This window comes from Trachypithecus francoisi, unplaced genomic scaffold (genome assembly GCF_009764315.1).
Source record: "Trachypithecus francoisi isolate TF-2019V2 unplaced genomic scaffold, Tfra_2.0 Lachesis_group18, whole genome shotgun sequence".
In the NCBI taxonomy this organism is placed as follows: domain Eukaryota; kingdom Metazoa; phylum Chordata; class Mammalia; order Primates; family Cercopithecidae; genus Trachypithecus; species Trachypithecus francoisi.
Window position 1 is genome coordinate 29315519 of NW_022681463.1, and position 18610 is coordinate 29334128.

General features: G+C 35.1%; 1 pseudogene; it reads right to left on the bottom strand.

Moving 5' to 3' along the window:
- Positions 1–599: 599 nt before the first annotated feature.
- LOC117063400 lies at positions 600–2465 on the bottom strand (annotated as a pseudogene).
- Positions 2466–18610: the final 16145 nt, after the last annotated feature.

An 18610-nucleotide genomic window follows, 5' to 3' on the forward strand; every position in this document is an offset into this window, starting at 1 on the left:
GAGTATTGGGTAGAAAGGGAAGAGGCTTCAACTTGAAACTAAAATGAAAAGACAAAATATTTTAAAAGAAAAAGAAAAAAGGAAAGAGTTACTATTGTTGATTCCTTGGGCTGTGTCTAAAAGACGATATTCTGAATGGTCTCATAGCATAAGGCACTTTACACAAATAAGTAATAAGCTCTTCAGGTTTAAAAAATCGGATGAGTAATATTCCATGGTGTATATGTGTAACAAACCTGCACGTTTTGCTCATGTATCCTAGAACTTAAAGTATAATTTAAAAAAAAAAGTGAATGAGTACTCGGAGAAGTTGAAATGCACTCGAGTCAGCTACTGGAGATTTTTGAAATCATAGATAAGCTTGTGTGTTCATTAAGATTCTTCTTTTTTCAGAGTTTCTCCCCTTCTCTTCTTTCTTTTACTTCCTTGTCCCCTTTCCCCAGAAAACAGTTTTTTAAAAAACCAGTAGTTAGTGCAAGTAATGGTCAGTCAGCACATAGTGCAAACAAATGGAACCAAAAAGGTGTATTCCTTCTTTTCAGCCTGTTTCCCACCACCAGTTAAAAAAGAAAAAATGCCTGAGCTCTTTTAAGTCTTCATAGTTCCAAAATAAAACATGAAAAACCCACAAAGAGAAGAGCATTCCCCTCAAAACGATGCGTCACAGATCCAAACGAGCCTTCTGTAGTTTGTCAAAGCATGCTTGTTAAGGTTTCTCATCTTCTACAGGCTCGCTGTGGTATTCTGCCACACACAGGCTCTTGTCAATGTTGCTTGGAATAGGTTTAATTTCTGTTCCCAGCTGCTCCTCAATATTTTTCAGGTTGAAGCGATCATCATATGTGATCAAGTTGGCTAAGCCAGGATGACCCTAGCAACCTGATCTTCCAATATGATGGAGATAGGTCTCTGCCAGCTTTGGGAAATCTAAGTTTATTAACACATTCACAGCTTGTATATCAACACCTCCGGTAAACAGATCAGTGCAAACAAGATTGTGGCATAAGCCATTTCAGAAATCATGAAATACACAATTTTGATGTTCCTACCTCGTTTTAGCATGAATATAGACGTAAGAATAACCTAGTTGAGAAATCTTGGCTAGCAATTCAACTTGCTGAGAGGAGTTACAGAAAATGATCGATTGCTTTATCTGAAGCCTGGAGAAAAGTGCATTGAGGCAGTGTACTTTTTGGAGCTCAGTTACACATGCATGGTACTGGGTTACTCCCTTTAGAGTTAATTCCTCCATTAGGTTAATCTCATAGTGTTTCTGCAAATGGGAATTCATGAACTTCTGTACACTAAGAGGGAGAGTAGCAGAATATAGTAAAATCTTCCTGTTTTTAGGTAGCATGAGAATAATATCCTCCATTTATCTGCACAAAATTCTGTGACAGCAACTTACCTGCCTGCTCATCCAATATTATCATCTGGACATGATCAACTTTTGCTACTCTTTTTATTTCTTCTTCTTCTTTTGAGACGGTGTCTCCCTCTGCTGCTCAAGTTGGAGTGCAGTGGCACAATCTCAGCTCACTGCGACTTCTGCCTCCCCGGGTTCAAGCAATTCTCTTGCCTCAGCCTGCTGAGCTGCTGGGACTACAGTCGCATGCCACCAGCCTAGCTAATTTTTGTATTTTTAGTAGAGACAGGGTTTCGCCACATTGGTCAAGATGGTCTCGATCTCTTGACCTCGTGATCTGCCCACCTCAGGCTCCCAAAGTGCTAGGATTACAGGCGTGAACCACCATGCCCAGACTCTTTTCTGAATAAGATCCAGGATTCTCCTAGGGCTAGCAATCACCACGTGCATTGTATTATCAAGCCTTGTCGTCTCATAAATTGGTTCCTCCTGTGGTTGCCATCATTTTAGCCCCTCCCATGTGTTTCCTGACCTGTATGCAAATGCGACTGACCTGTAGAGCAAGTTCTCTAGTTGGAACACGCAGCATTGCTTGTATATTGTGCTTCTTCAGATCTCGCGGTTCAAGTAAGGGAATGAGACAGGCTCCGCTCTTGCCTGTTCCATTTTTTGCTCTAGCTAAGATCCCTACCAGATAAAGCAATGGGATTGCTCTCCTCCTGAATAGGAAGTAGCTTTTCCCAGCCCATTTCAAAAATTCCCATCAATAACTCCCGTTTCAAACAATAATCTTCAAACTCATTTTCTTTTGTAGAGGTCACATCAGAAGGTTTGATTCTTAGACCTTTCCGAGGGAGTTTTAAAGTCTTTTTCCAGTCATCGCCACGTCTAATAGTGGTGGTCATACACTGTGCTTGCTGCTGGGTGCCATTATTGATTGTCCTGGTGTTTTTCAGCATAAGGCACTTCACACAAATAAGTCATCTGTTGCTATGTCTGTGTGCCACCTCCCAGGGTCACCACTGGATTTCAAAGGGCCCCTCCGCTGACCATTTTGACTGGACAGACCCATTATAACAAGGTTCTCTCTTCTGGCTGTGCTTATGCTGTTTTAGTTGCAAAGGTGTCTTTCAAACTTCAAAATTTTGAAAGTCAGAAGAGAAATTGTAATAACAGTTTATTAGGATCTCTCAAACGAAGAGATAATTATAAGTCTTGCTCAATAAATGAGTCCCTGTTGCAATGCTGACAAGCACCTGTAAGTCTCTGAACAGTAAGCAGCAGCAACTTTGCTGTCTTGCACGGAACCAGTTTTTTATTTTTCAAAAGCCCTCTAACAAGCTGGAGTTATAACTGAATTCACTCACGTCAATCAACGAGGCCACTCACGCTCGGCACCCTCGGTCCTTTATTGTTGAATTGAAGATCCTTAAATCTATATTTATTCTGAACTATCACATTTGATCTTAGTTCTTTCAGTTACTTCTCACTTAGTGCTGCATTCTTTAGTACAGTAAATTACATATAAATTTATTAAATAAAATATGTAGCAATTTTAAAATATGTTGTATGTGTTGTCTACTAATTTTACTATTGTTTTAAATAATTGATGGTTTTAATCAACATTTTAATTTTAAAAATAAAATAATCAACAGAAATTTTTATTTTGTATTGATACCACTAATTTAAAGATATTGGTCTTTCAACATCAGTGAACTAACTATTCTATAAAAGGTAGAAGAGGGGTTCATTTTCCTGTTTGCTGCATGTTCTGTTTTCTGATCTGACAGATTTACAGACATCTTGAGCATCGATTTCCTTTGCATAGGCCATCTCTTTTCCTTTCCTGACTTTAGCATTAATTTGTATATTAGTTTTCACTTCAGTTAGGGAGAATCTGTTTGTCTGTTTAGCTATCATCATGAAGTTTTTGTGTAACTCATAATGGTTTCGTTATCGGACAATGTTAACATTGATACATTCTTAAATATCATTTTTAAAAGATTTTATGACAAAAATGATGGAATAAACCTAACATTTTGGAAGCCTATTTGGGAAATACTGAAAACTAAATATATAATAGAACAAGAACTACACATATAATATAAATGAATATATATATATATATATTTGTTTTCTGAACAAGGGTATTTAATTTCATGGGGAAATCAAAGATATGCTGCCTAACATGGTGCTTGCTCTGCAGTAATAAAACATTTTTAAACTGTGAATACAATTTTTGAATAATATGAGTATTCAAAATAATATATTTTAAACTTGACCCTTGTTTATTGGGTATATTTATCATTGGCTTAATTTTAGCACATAGATGGCATATAGATATATTTCTGTTAACATGAAACATTAGAGAACAAAATTGTGATACAAAGATGATTGTGACAGACTAGAAAAATAGACCACATCTGACAAGTGACCTCTAATAGCTGCAAGTGAAAGCCATGAAATTAATTTCAAAGAACCAAATGGCCATAACAGCAGATTATATTAAAACAAAAATTCTTAGGGACTTCAGTTGACACAAACATCAGTGACTTAATATTTTGACGTAAATGCCGAAGTAGTTCATGTGACTTTAGTCTAGATTAGTAGAAGGGCAGTGGTCAGCATAAAATGCGTGGCAGACCTGCCAGTTTTCTTCTTTAGACTGGTTGTATTACTTATTTGCTTTTTGTTGGACCATGTTTATTGGCATTGACAAGGCTGGACCTGCTACAAAGTAACTGGATTTAATTTGAGAGACTCCAAGCATTCTGGTAGGCAAAGGACAAAGAGAATGGCAAGATTAGCTTACCTGTTGTAAGGAAGAAAGAAAAAAAAAAAGACATAAATAGAGACATAACAATCAGAATTTGGTGAAATTGTGTGGAGAATGCAATCATAGTCACAGTAATAGCAACTCTGCATCATCACGTGGTGTCTGCAAAATTTTAAACCATCTTTCCTGAATATGGTTTTGCATTTTATTAAAACTTTACAAACAGAAACGTCATTGCTTAACAAATAAATATTTTTAATTCTTGTCCAAAATACTTAAAATTACAATAATATAGAATATGAATTCCAAACATGTTTTAATATTTAATAGTTTATAAAGTCATGAAGAGCATGAGTCCTAGAAGAGAACAAAGATATTTAACTTCTATAAAATATTTTGTGCATTTTACCTTATAAAAAATATATTTCAAAGTCATGTTTTACCATCATAAATACAATTCTAATGAGCAGAAATTAAATCTGTCAGGCCAATGTATTGAATAAACCTACATTCGTAGTTTATTGTTTTTTGTCTTTACCATCGATCCATGTAAGCTTTTGATTCCTGACACTTTGGATCCCCCTTCACAACTTTTGCTCTGCTCTCAGAAATGTGTAGGATAAATGTGGCAGAAAAAAATTAACCTGCATGTCTCCTTCCCACTGCAGGGCCTAAAATAAACACTTTACACTTTGAAGTCCCTGAAAATAAATGATAAAAAATAATAAAATGCAGATCAAAATGCAAAGACATAGACATGGATATAGCAACTTAATAAAAATAATTGCAGGTCTGTGAAGCACAAGTAGGTCTTAAAACTCCGGCAGTGGAGAAGGTTGAACCTGGAATTCCAGTCAGATTCCACTCTCTTAAGTCAGGCATGTTTCTGAATCATTCATGGTTTCAGCTGTGAAATGGGAGTGTTTTAAGTAAGTGATTCATGTCATAAGCATACTAAAATTGCTGGTATATGTTAAATTATGAATTAATATTAGGTTTTATCATTATTATTATGTCAATATAGTCACAAATGATAATATACTTTATTTCCTGGGTTGTTATGAGAATGAAGATAATATTCAAGGAGTACACAATTTATATATTGTGAATCCATTAAAAGATAAAATATTTAATAATTAATCTTTGTTTTTATTAAAACTTTCTGTTTTTTTTCAAATATATATGCATCTCTAAATAAGTTTCCAAAAGTTTTGGAACTTCTAGAATAAGTTGCTGCTAATATATAAAATAACAGAGTTGATATTTAAAGTTCCAACTTCTAAAATAGTGTTTGCAACACATGTAAATATTATACACTATAGTTAGAACTTAGATAAATATAAAAAATTGAAAATGGCAGTATTGATCTTTGAAAATGCAGATCATTTGAAACACTAAGCCTTTGGCATTTACAAAAAATAAAATTGGATAAGGTTATATTTAAATATTTTTAACTATTTTATTGGATTAGTCTATAGGTTGTAAGTACATTTATATTACCATTCTTTTAAGTCACTGTGTTCAAACAATATTCAAATGAATTTGAATATAAATGATTTGAATATAAATTATAAATACATTTATATCAGCATTATTTTAAGTTACTCTGTGTTTTTCGTACTTTCTGTTTATTTTTCACAGTAAAACTATATTCTACAGTAATAATATGCTGTAGTTTCAGGACTTACTTGATATTTTGCTTTTTATAGGTTACAAAGTTATCAAAATGTGTATATAAAATTTAATAAATGAATAATATGTCTTGTGTCCCCCCCAAATAAAACAATTACTTGAGAGTTGTATAAATTAGCACTTGCTTTAAAATCTTCAAGATTTTTTAAAATTTAATGAATCTGTATAAGTTGATCAAACTGGCATTTACAATTACTCCTTACCAACAGTAAAGGCTAATAAAATAATTTTAAAAGAATTTAAATTTATCTACTATTAAATTGTAACTTATCAGACTTGGGCAGGTAATAAGAAGTACACATAAAGTTATTATGTAGGTTAGCTTATTATTAGTTGCATAAAACTATGATCTGAAGAAAAAATTTTAAGGTCAGATTCACACAGACTAGATGGACAAACACTGTTTGAAAATATAAGTGACTGTGATAATTTTTAGTAGATAGTGGTAAATGAAGAAATTTTATGGGCAGAGATAAGGAATTTCAGAAAAGTAATAGTCTGAAAATTCCAGTGTCAGTGGCAAAAATAATCAGTGATACAAAGTATGTGTAAAATAGCAATAAATGACCATTGGAACCACATAAGCTAGTCGATGGAGTTCCTCAAATGCCTAAGCACCTTTCATTTAAGAATGGGAAACTTTTAAGAAGCCAAAGTAAATAAAAACACAGCATGTGTGTTGCTTTTGAGAAAAGAGACTGAACATAAGGATACTATTTAAGACACTATTGCAACAATCCTGGTGAGATAAAACTAAGGATATGAATTAGTGTTGTAATTGTAGGACTAGAAATGAGAGAAGAGTGTACCTGCATATGGAAATTCCACAGGTCTTGGCTGTTTGTATTCCCATGGAAAGTGAAGATTGAGAAATATGAGGCAGAGACACCAAGCAAATAGTGAGGAGAAATCCCACCATTTCCAGCATTCTCAGCAATGCTTGTTTTTCTTTCTTCAGTTAGAAAACAAGACATCTGTTAAATTTTGTCTCTCCTCTTTCCTTTTCCTTTCCCCATTCTTTCTCTCTTCCTATCTGCACACAACTACACAGACGTAAGCATACACACATACTTACACACATGCAAGCAATTACAATCAATATAATCATCATCGTCCTCATTGCCACCATCACCACCACCATCTTTAAACCCTGTCATCCTGTTTCAGATTAATAATGTTAAAAGAAAAAAACCTTCATACAATTAAATTTTACAGCGTTTAATTGAGCAAAGGACAATTCACAAACCGGGCAGCCTTCAAACAAGATTAGATTCAGAGATACTCCAGCACTGTCCCATGGTCATAGAGGATCTATGAACAGGAAAAGGAAAGTGACATGCAGAAAACAGAAGTGAGATATAGAAACTGCTGGATTGGTTCAGGCTTGGAGTTTGCCTTATTTGAACATGGTTTGAACAGTTGGCCACCTTTAATTGGCTGAAACTTGGTGACTGGTACAAGAGTAGGTTGCAATCTGTGTACACATCCAGTTAAGATACTGTTCACTATGCACAGAGAAATCTTTACTGAACTTAAAATATGTAAGAACACAGCTTTAGGCTAAACTTAATTAAATAATTCATATAATTTTATACCATTTCAACTTTCCTTATCTATTCTCATTATAACTACAATATCCTTGCTCCTCATTATAGTTCTCATGTATTTAGAATGTATCTCTCTTTGTGCTGCTTTCTTCCTTTTATTTCATGTCTCACCTTTAAATTCACACAGAATTTTAGGTGCTTACTGTTTTCTTTATGTCCTATTGAAACTTCATCTGCTGTAATCTGGTTCATATCCACCCAACCTATAGAATTCTGAACTATGAATTTCTAAATGTCAAGTTCCATAGACTCTTCTCAGACATCATCACACAAAGACATGTTCTGCCTTTGAAACTGAAAATCAGATTTAATTTAAAGTTATATTAGTCTACCTTTAAAATCACTATAGTATCCCTACTACCTGTTCAATTTCTACACCTCCATCTTATTCAAGACATCCACAATTTTTTACTGTGATTTTCATTAAAATTGTGTAATGTGTGCAATATTTTTTCTAAACAGTTTCCAAGGATATTTATTTTCAACTCAAAAGTGTAATCATTATGTTCCTTCCCAATGCAAATACATGCAAACATATATAAACAGACACTCATTGAATAAACCAGCTAATTCACTCTACTTTAGCCATAGTAGCTATTCTATATTCTTCTCTTAGAGCTCCTTTAATGTCTTTTTGCTTTCTATAGCACACCTCCATCTGCCTAATAGTCTTTTAATAATCACAGAGAACTCTTTCATAAAAGCCTCTCAAATAGGACTTTTAGGCTTTCTATTCAAACTTTCATAAATTTGTAAATTTTACCTTCTCTGCCATTCTTGATAATTAAAAATTTATACATTTTTGGGTAATAGCTAATGGTGTCTTTTCACTCTAAACTGAACTCCAAGCTTAGTTTTACACAATGCATCTATGTATATCTGTTCATTTCCTCTCCTCTTTGCCTGCAAAATTATAGCTGTCCAATTGCAATTTTTTTTGAAGAAAGAATGAGAGAACACAAAGAAAGAAGAAATCAAAAAGTTAAACAAGACGAAATACAGCAAGAAAGTAAAATTTTTATTCACTTAAAAAATAATCCTATTACCACTTAATACACTGATATATCAAGTTTCATAAATATAGCACTTTAAAGATAAAATAGCAAATAAATATTTTTACAATTGCTTTCTCTAAGAAAACAGGATATATAATTACTCATTCAAAGGCTAAAATATTGTCATGCTTAGGGTTAGCTTCCAGTCCATACTGCGGTCCAAGGGGAGTGAGCGGATATGAGAATAGCTGAAAGAATACTCAGGGGTCCGTAGGCAGGTGAAATGTAGTTTTATTCAGCAGCTCTCTCATCAGCAGCTTACTCATGCTAGCTGTCTCATGCTATCCGCTTGTATCACCGCTTTCTCCTCCAGCTCTGTGTCTCATCTCAGTAGCCGGCTCTGTGGCTCCTGCCACCCCCATGCCTGAAGCTGCACTCCCTGGCCTCGAAGGCCAGCTCTGTCAGAGTCAGCAGCTTAACTTTTTCCCTCTGAGCACGAGTTGGTTTCTGGCTCCCCCCTGCTCACCTTCAAGGTGACTGGCTCTCCCTTACAGGGGTCAGTAGCATTACTGGCTCTCTGGGTGTGCGTGAGATGAGCTGTGCCATGCCCTGGCTTCCCCCTGTCTGTCTACAAGATGGAGGGCTTTAGCACTCTCTCTTTCTCTGGGTACAAGAGTGCCTTTTCAGTGTCAGCGGGGCAGTTATACCTTTTTCAAACAATAGTGGCTTCAAGCTATATATGAGCTTACGCGAACAGGTTATATAACAAGTGGAGTTATACGCCTGCACTCCAAACTCACTGAGACACTCTGGCCCAGATGTCTGCCTCAGCCTATTGTTGACCAAAGTACACGCATGTACCTTACACATACCTTAGCCTCAAATTATCCATTTTTTATTTTTATTTTTAACTATTTATTAGTGTATTTTTTCTCATATTTGTCTACTAGTCTTCTCTAAATACGTCAAAATTTTCTTAATTTACTATTTTTCTGTTTTTCCACCTCTAGAAGTGTATTCTATGCACGTCAAAATACACCTTACATTTTGTATTTTTCCCAAATACAATATTTTTTGAAATTGTTCTCATCTTTTCCAATATGCTCTAATCCAATCTTCAAGCAGATCTGCTGGATTGCTTGCACAGCAGCTTGGACTGGTTGCAGAGCCTTCTCTTTCTCTGGGCCTCATGCAAAAATAGTAGTTTTGTAGTCCCTCGGTAAGTGGGCTGGAGTAACAGAGCCAAATGAGGAATATATTGTCTTAAAAATCCAAACAGGCTCACTAGGCCTAGTGTGTGTGTGTGTGTGTGGGGGGGGGTTGGTTGTTGGATGTGCCAGATGCAACAACTTATCAGTCACCTTAGAAGGGATATTTCAACATGCCCCACATCACTGAACTCCTAGAATTTCCGTTGAAGTAGAATCCCCCTGAAGCCCCCTGAATTTTTATCAGAAGTATTTTCTACCCTCTGATACACAAAAGTTTTACTAATAAGTAATAAATAGTGGCTGCTTCTTGCACCCAAGATTCAATCAGAATAATTTAATCAGTGTAATGGGCCAATGTAATTCATCTGTGAAAGAAACAAGACGTACAGATCTCTGTAAACTAAATGTTGACATCAAGCTGAAAAGTTGATGAACCTGTGAAGCAAGACAGTAAAAGTGTATTGCTGGCCTTCTCAGATGAAAGCAAACTGTATCGGATATTTCTTATGAATAAAGATAGGAAAAAGGCATTTGTCAGATCAATAGCTGCATACAGGTACCAGGATGTGTTTTACTTTTATCAAATGAAACCACATCTGCTACAGCAGCTGCAACTTGAGTTACCACTTGGTTGGGTTTACAATAATCCACTACTGTTTCAGAGGTTCATCTGTCTTCTGCACAACACAGGGTTTAAATAGGCATTTTGAATGAGAATGTGGTGGTAATCAACATACTTACATCTTTAAAGTTTTTGATGGTGATGTTGATCTCTGCCAGCACTCTAAGTTTATTTGTTGTTTGCTATTTTCTTAGGTAGAGGCAACTCTAATGGCTTTATGCCTGTAATCCCAGCACTTTGGGAGGCTGAGGCAAGCGGATCACCTGACGTCAAGAGTCCAAGACCAGCCTGGACAAACTGGTGAACTCAAAATACAAAATTAAAAATACAAAAATTAGCCAGGCATCATGGCATGCACCTGTAATCCCAGCTACTTGGGAGGCTGAGGCAAGATAGTCGCTTGAACCCAGGAGGTGGAGGTTGTGGTGAACCAAGATCACACCATTGCACTGCTGTCTAAGCATGAGTGCAGCCTAAGCATGACTGAGACTCCGTCTCAAAAAAAAAAAAAAAAAGAAGGCTGAGGCTGTTGCTGGGCCTTCAATGCAGGCTGATTTCTTCCCCTTTCCACTCCTGTTTCCTTCCCTTTTCTCCCAGAAGTGTTTATTCAAAAAAAAAAAAAAATCTGCACAATAAAGAATAGAAACCTGCACACAAAAATTCACCTAGGAATTGGCTTTCTAGAGAAACCAATATGTGACACTCTTAAAAAGAAAGCTGTAATATGGAATACCTCACCGTCAGCCTAACAATGACAGCCTCATCTATGGCAGCTCATCTTACAAGAGGGGCAGTACAACTACTAGCACTTACACTCAGGGTTTATATAATGACATATACTGATGGAAATCATTCATTAACTTGGGATAAACCAAGCATTTTAGATATATGGGGGACAGAGTGTGTATAAAATAATGTACTTGATGGCTATTGATAAAAGTAACAGAGCTCTGGAAGAATATAATGTAAATCTGAGCCAGATGAATTGCTAACTGAATGCTAAATATGTAACTAGATGTCTTCTGGGTAGTTTACACTGTTTTCATTTCCTGAAACAAAAGAGAGAAAAAAAATCTGAGGACCAGACCTGAGATTTAATCAAAAGAATAGCCAAGCTCCAAAGAGTATTAAATTCCCAACCAGGGCAGATCTGTTTGGCCAAGTTCATAAACCAGTTACAAAAGTATAAAACGCTGACACATAATATGAGGCAAACAGCATCTGGGTTGATAATAATCAAACTGTGAATCATCACATTTTCTTGAACCCGAAGAGCCTGGAAAAGTGGCCTAAGTAAGTGGCCTTGTCCTTTTTTTTTTTTTTTTTTTGAGAGCTAGTGTTTTCTCCTTACTTGGAGCTGATGCAGAAGAAGTTTCTTCTCTCCTAAAAGATACCATGTTTCCCTACCCCGATTCTGCTCTTAGGCCTTTATCTTGGAAGGATATCTATGGCTAAAATTAAGCAACAGTATAACCTCATCAATGATGTGCTGGCTCTGATAAGAAAAAAGGACTGAATCTCTAAGGCAGTCGTAAGGTTTAGCTGGTATGTACCAGCAGGAGTCATAATACATTTGAGTTTGATCCGGTGGACTGGGCACCATAAGGAATAGCTGATCAAATTAGGAGAACATTTCTGGATACATGAGTCAAAATTCTGTAAAGGGTCCTATAAGGCTGTGCAAAGTTGACACTAAGATGGCTCCTAGATGTATTGTAAAAGTTATATCTAATACTAAATATAGTTAGTACATCAGAATTATTGTGACAGACCATGAAAGAAGTATTTGAAATGCCCAGAGAAATAAACAAGATAGAATAGATATGTTATCTATTATGACATACACATATACAATAAATGATTATCTAAGCTAACATATACAACAAACAATTATGCTCCATTAAAAGAAACAGGGGATACGTGTCTTACTAAGACAAAAAGGAATGCATTGGAAAGAAAACACGGTATCTGTCTTCCATAGATAAGGAATGATAATATAGGAAATTATTAAGGACATAAGCTTAATGATGGCTATGAACATATTGATTTTACCCTTAATAGAAGGTAATACATTGGTCTGCCAAAATTTCATGGATGTTAGCAAAGGACAAGATTCTCTTGGATCAGAGACAAATTTGTACTTACAGCAAAAACCATAGTCAGAGTAATATTAAAGTTACTGGCAAGCAGAAGCAAGGTGGCTTTTTGTCTGGAAGAAAATATGACCTGATTTCTCAGAACTCCTAGCTGCATAAACAATCCTGAGAAAGGTCCAGAACAAATGAGTAGTTACAGTCTTGCAATTTTGACAAATCCAACAGTATGTGTAGGAGTGCAAGAGACCCATTCTGGACTCTATCCAAATAATCAGTGTGCGTGGCAGGGAGCCAGAATAATAGAGTCCAGGTGTATGCAATTACTATAATAAGTGGCAAGTAGCAAGGTCGGACCATCACGGGGAGACTTGATCCTCAGAGATTTGTAAAGACAATTAAGAACTGGCCAAGATGGATAGCCTCATTCCTCCTAGGTCCTTCCTCTTGCTACTAAAATATACTGAGTCAAAACAACAAACAAGCATAGGAGAAACTGTAAAAGTTAGAAGTTGGCAGACTACTAAAAGACCTTGTGCTTTGAGGAATGACTCAGCAATAGGCCCTTGGTTTCCTTAGTGACTTTCATATATCTCAGACAGGACACTGCAGAAGTCTACAAGCCAGAAACTCCAACAGGCAATGACAAAACACACACACACAAAAAAAACCTGACTCTGTAGCCAAAGGACTGAGAAAAAAAACTGGCCTAATAAAACAGGAAACATTTTTCATAATACAAGCTATACTTCAGTCAAACAATCTCAGAAAACCATTCTCTTCATGCCCCCCATATTTTCAATAGTGATGAATGGGGAGGTGAGCATTCACTCCACCTTTCCCACATCAAGTAAATGATTCACAGGTTAGAATTATCTAACTAAGATTTGGAATCAGTCATCACAAAATGCTTTAGCAAATTATGAATCTTGTTGAATCAAATACAAAAAGAAAAAATGTGATAAAGATATAAAATTATAGAAAATAATTATATGCAAATTATAGAACTAAACAATGCAATGATAACTAAAAACCCAAAACATCTGGATGGACTCAATAGTAGAGTAAAGGTAACAGAGAATAGATTCTGTGAAGTGGAGGTCAGATCAATTTAATTTATCAAATTTGAATAATACAGAAGTAAATAGACTTAAAAAAAAGTACAGAATCTGGGAGAAAGAATGTGGGTCTCAGAAAATATTCAAAGGAAATGTGGCTGAAAACTCCCCAAATCTAGTGAAAGACATACATCTACAGATTTAAGAATATGAATCTCGAATAAGATAAACCTTAACAGAAAGCTAAGACATGATAATTAACTCTAAAAAAACTAATTACAAAGAATAATCTTGGAAGCATTCATAGAGAAATGGCAACTTATTTATCGAGAAAAAAACATTTCTAAAACAGTAGATTTCTCCTCTGAAACCATGTAGGTAAAAAAAATAATAATAATAATAACATTGCATGTTTCAAGCACTAAAAGAATAATCAAGTGCAAGTTCTATGTGTGGCAAAACTATCCTTCAGAAATAAAGACAAAATAAAACATCACTGGATGACAGAAAACTAAGACAAATTTTCACTAACCTTAAAAAAAATAGCTAAATAAAGTTCTTGGAAATTCAGAAAAGAAAGAACATTGAAATTAATAGAAATAAAGGTAAATATAATATACTGTTCTTATAAATTTATTGAATTACATCAGTTTGTTGAAGTAAAAATTAAAAATATATTGTGTACAGTACATGCCAGAGAAATTCTTAAAATAATTATAACACAAATTGGGCAGGGTAAAGGGATATAATTAGAAGATTTTTACATTTATTCTACTTGGAAGAAAACAGCAGTATCAGTAGACTGTGTTAAAATACTTATGTATATCTTAATACTTAGAACAACTATTAAGAAAACTATTCAAAGCAAGAACTTAAAAATGCATTATACATAAATCAAGGAGAAATCCTAAATCATGTTCAAACAATCCAAAGTAAGGCAAGGAAAGAGAAAGGAATGAGAAACAGAGGAAATAAACATAAAAAAGTATATATATATATATATAAATATATAGTTTATATATAATATATCTATATAATATATAGATATATAATTTACAAATTTGTACTTACAGCAAAAGCCATAGCCTGCTTCCTGTTTTGTTAGGACAATTTTTTCTCAATCCTTTGGCTACAGAGTCAGGTATTTTTGAGCTTTTATTTGTCATTGACTATTGGAGTTTCTGACGTGTAGACTTCTGTAATGTCCTGTCTGAGATAAACGAGAGCCAGTAAGGAAATCAAGGACCCATTGCTGAGTCATTCCTCAAAGCACAAGGTCTTTCAGTAGTCTGCCAACTTCTTTCCAACTTTTACAGTTCTTCCTATGCCTGTTTGTTGTTTTTGCTCAGTATATTTTAGTAGCAAGAGGAAGGACCTGGGAGGAATGAGGCTATCCATTATATAATTATATACTTATATATTATAATCATATAATTATATACTTATATATTTTAATTATATATTATATATAAGTTATATGTTATATATAATTATATATAATTTGTATATAACTATATATTTTATATATTATATATATTTAGTTAAACAGATAGTATATATGGGTAGTCAACAAAGTTGTTAATTGATTTGCATACTATCAAAATTTTGAAACTGAGCCAGTTTTTGGGCTCAGAAAATACTGACTGAATTAAAATCCAGGTCTCCCAGATTAAGGACCTTGTAATGTGATAGTAAATGTAAATGTATTTTTTAAGCTTCGTTTGGTATCAGTTTAAGGAGCACAAAGGAAGTTGTTTTACATGAATATATTACATAATGCTTAAGATGGGGCTTTCAGTATATTTATCACCTGAATATTGTACATTGTACCCATTAAGTATTTTTTTAATCCCTCACCTCCCTTCCACTCTCCAACCCCTCCAAGTCTCCAATGTCTGTTATTTAACTTTCTATGTCCATATGTACAAATTGTTTAGCTCCCACTTACAAGTGAGAATATGCTGTGTTTAACTTTCTGTTTCTGAGTTATTTCACTTAAAATAATGCCCTTCAGTTCCATCCATGTTGCTGCAAAATATATGATTTCATCCTTTTTTATTGCTAAATAGTATTCCATTCTATACATACCATTTTCTTTATTGAGTAATTCATTGATGGGCACACAGGTTGACTCCATATCTTGGATATTGTATTGTATTACATAGTGCTGTGATAAACTCAAAAGAGCAGATTTTTAAAAAACGATTTCTGTTCCATTGGGTAGATACCCAGTAGTGGCATGGGTAGATACCCGATAGTGGCATGGCTAGATCATATGGTGGTAGCTCTATTTTCAGTTCTTTGGGAAATCTCTGTACTGTTTTCCATAGAGATTGTACTAATTTACATTCCTACTAATAAGTGTTCCCTTTTCTCTGTATTTTCACCATCTACTTTTTGTCTTTTTAATAATAGTCATTCTGACTGGTGTAAGATGAAACCTCATTATGGTTTTAATTTGCATTTATTTTTTGATTAGTGACTTTGAGCATTTTCCCACATGCTATTTGACTATTTGTACGTCTTCTTTTGAAAAATGTCTATTCATGTCCTTTGCTCACTTTTTAAAGGGGTTGTTTTTATTTTTGTTGCTGTTGTTACTGAATTGTTTGAGTTTCTTGTAAAGTCTGGGTATTAGTCCTCTATTGGATGCATAATTTGCAGATATTTTCTCCCATTCTGCAGATTGTCTGTTCACTCTGTTGATTTTTTTTTTTTTTTTTTTTTGCTATGCAAAATCTAAGTGCCATTTCTTCTTTTGTTTGTTTGTTTCTGCTTTTGAAGTCTTACTCACAAATTCTTTGCCTATACCAATGTCCAGAAGAGTTTCCCCTAGGTATTATTTTAGCATTTGTATAGTTTCACGTCTTATATTTAAGTCTTTAATTTATCTTGAGTTGATTTTTTGTGTATTATGAGAGATATGGCTCCAGTTTCATTCTTCTGCACATGGAAATCCAATTTTCTTGGCACCATTTATTGAAAAGGATATCATTTCCCTGGTGTATGCTTTTGTCAAGTTTGTCAAAGATCTGTTGGCTATAGATGTGTGACCTTATTTCTGTGTTCTCTCTTCTGTCAATTTAATTATACTGATTCCCCTAGTCAGTCCCCAGAGGGATCCATAGATATTTTTCAGGGACCTTTCGACTAGGAAAATATATTCGAACACTGTGAGAAAAATTGAACCAAAGTTGGAAATCTACATTGATCTCCAGGAACCCAGGCCATTATCAGGGTCTTATGCTAAATTGGAGCTCAGACGTCTTGGGTAATAGATGCAGATCTGACCAAAATCCAACTCATAGAGTGTCCTCTACATCCGAAGATTCACTCTGTGGTTATTTTTTACTGGTTATATTGTAATAAACATACATAGTTGTTGATATAAGCCCTTTTCTGATAGGCCTACTGCACAAGGCCAAGTGGACTACTCTGAAACTGTCCTCATACTTTGGCTGAGATAGCATATCAAAAACAATATATTTTACATTATATTTACAATATATTCATATTGTTTAAAAACAAGATATTTTAGGGAGTTTAGCAGAAATTGGTGCCACTTTTAAAACTGAAGGATTCGGCTGGGCACGGTGGCTCATGCCTGTAATCCCAGCACTTTGCGATGCTGAGGTGGGCAGAGGACAAGGTTAGGAGTTCGTGTCCAGCTTGGCCAACATAGGGAAACCCTGTCTCTACTAAAAATAAAAAAAATTACCTGGATTTGATAGCGGGCACCTGTAATTCCAGCTACTGGGAGACTGAGGCAGGAGAATCACTTGAACCGGGGAGCCAGAGGTTGCAGTGAACCAAGATTGCACCATTGCATTGAAACTCCGTCAAAAAAAAAAAAAAAAGAAAGAAAAGAACTTGAAGGATTCAGGCGTAGTGTGGCCCAAAATAGCACCATCTAATTCATAAGTCTGGGACTTGCCAAAACCAGATGCATCCTCAAAAATCTTTGTAGACTACTGCAAATCAAAAAAATCAAAAGACCAAAAAACAAAAAAAACCTAGTAGACCCACTTGCAATCATTTTTCCATATATGTTATCATTGCTAGAGCTGAAAAAGAGAACATATGATGACTGTAGTGTTTATAGAAAGTCCCAATGGGAGAATTACAAGCTAGCACCCCACCCTGGTATTTGGAGCAAGGTCATAGTATCTGCCATGGAAGATTACCTACCTTTTGAGAAAAAACAAACAAACAATCAAAAAATAGCAGAAAAGTCTACTGGACTGCTGGAAAGCTACTTGGTCCTGATAGAAAATACCTGTTTATAAGCTGCCTGGAGATGATCCCATCACAATTGTCCATCATGGGTTGGGTATTTTAGAAGCCACCCTGTCTACATGATCATGTGGACTCAACAAAAATCTTGTAGAAGGCAGCACTGGTATATCCAGGATATTGCAGAAGTGGGAACATAGGTCACAAGCAAGTTGCATGAGAAGTAATCCCAGAAGTTCATGTCATCATGAACTACTGCTGTACCAGTGCCTCATTTATCATTATACCTATGACTGTAAGGGGGCTTTTTACAAGCAGCTGATGAATGAGGGGGAAAACCTAAGTTAGTTTAGAGTGGCCTCGAAAGAGACTCATTATGTAAAATTTTTCTCATGTACAGTGCTTTGCTTGAGCAATTAGCCACCTATAATTTGTAGAAAGATAAATCATCCATCATTAGAAAATAAAGTGACACATGGGCAGTGACAGATGTCTTGGATGAGTCAGGGGTCTGGAAGGAAAAAGATTGAAAGATTTAGAACTAGAAATTCTATGCTGGAGACATATAGATTGATCTATGGAAATGGATATGAAGGGTGAAGATTACTATCAAATATGAACATCTATTACATAGTATACAACAATGAAGAAGACCTAAACAAAAAAATTATGCATAATTGCTCAGCTAATTGACATCAGTCAGCCTCTGTCCTCAGTCAATCCCATGCTAATATAATAGGCACATGAGCAAAGAGGTCATGATGGCAGAGGTGAAAATCCCAAGATTGATTTAGCTACAACCACTGCTGAATGACTAACTAGCCAGCAGTGGAGATCAATACTAAGTCCCTGAGATGGCATCATTCTTTAAATAAATAATAACTGATTATGTTAGACTCCATTGAATTGAGCCAGTGTTTCATCTTGACAAAGGTAAACACATAATATGGATGTATT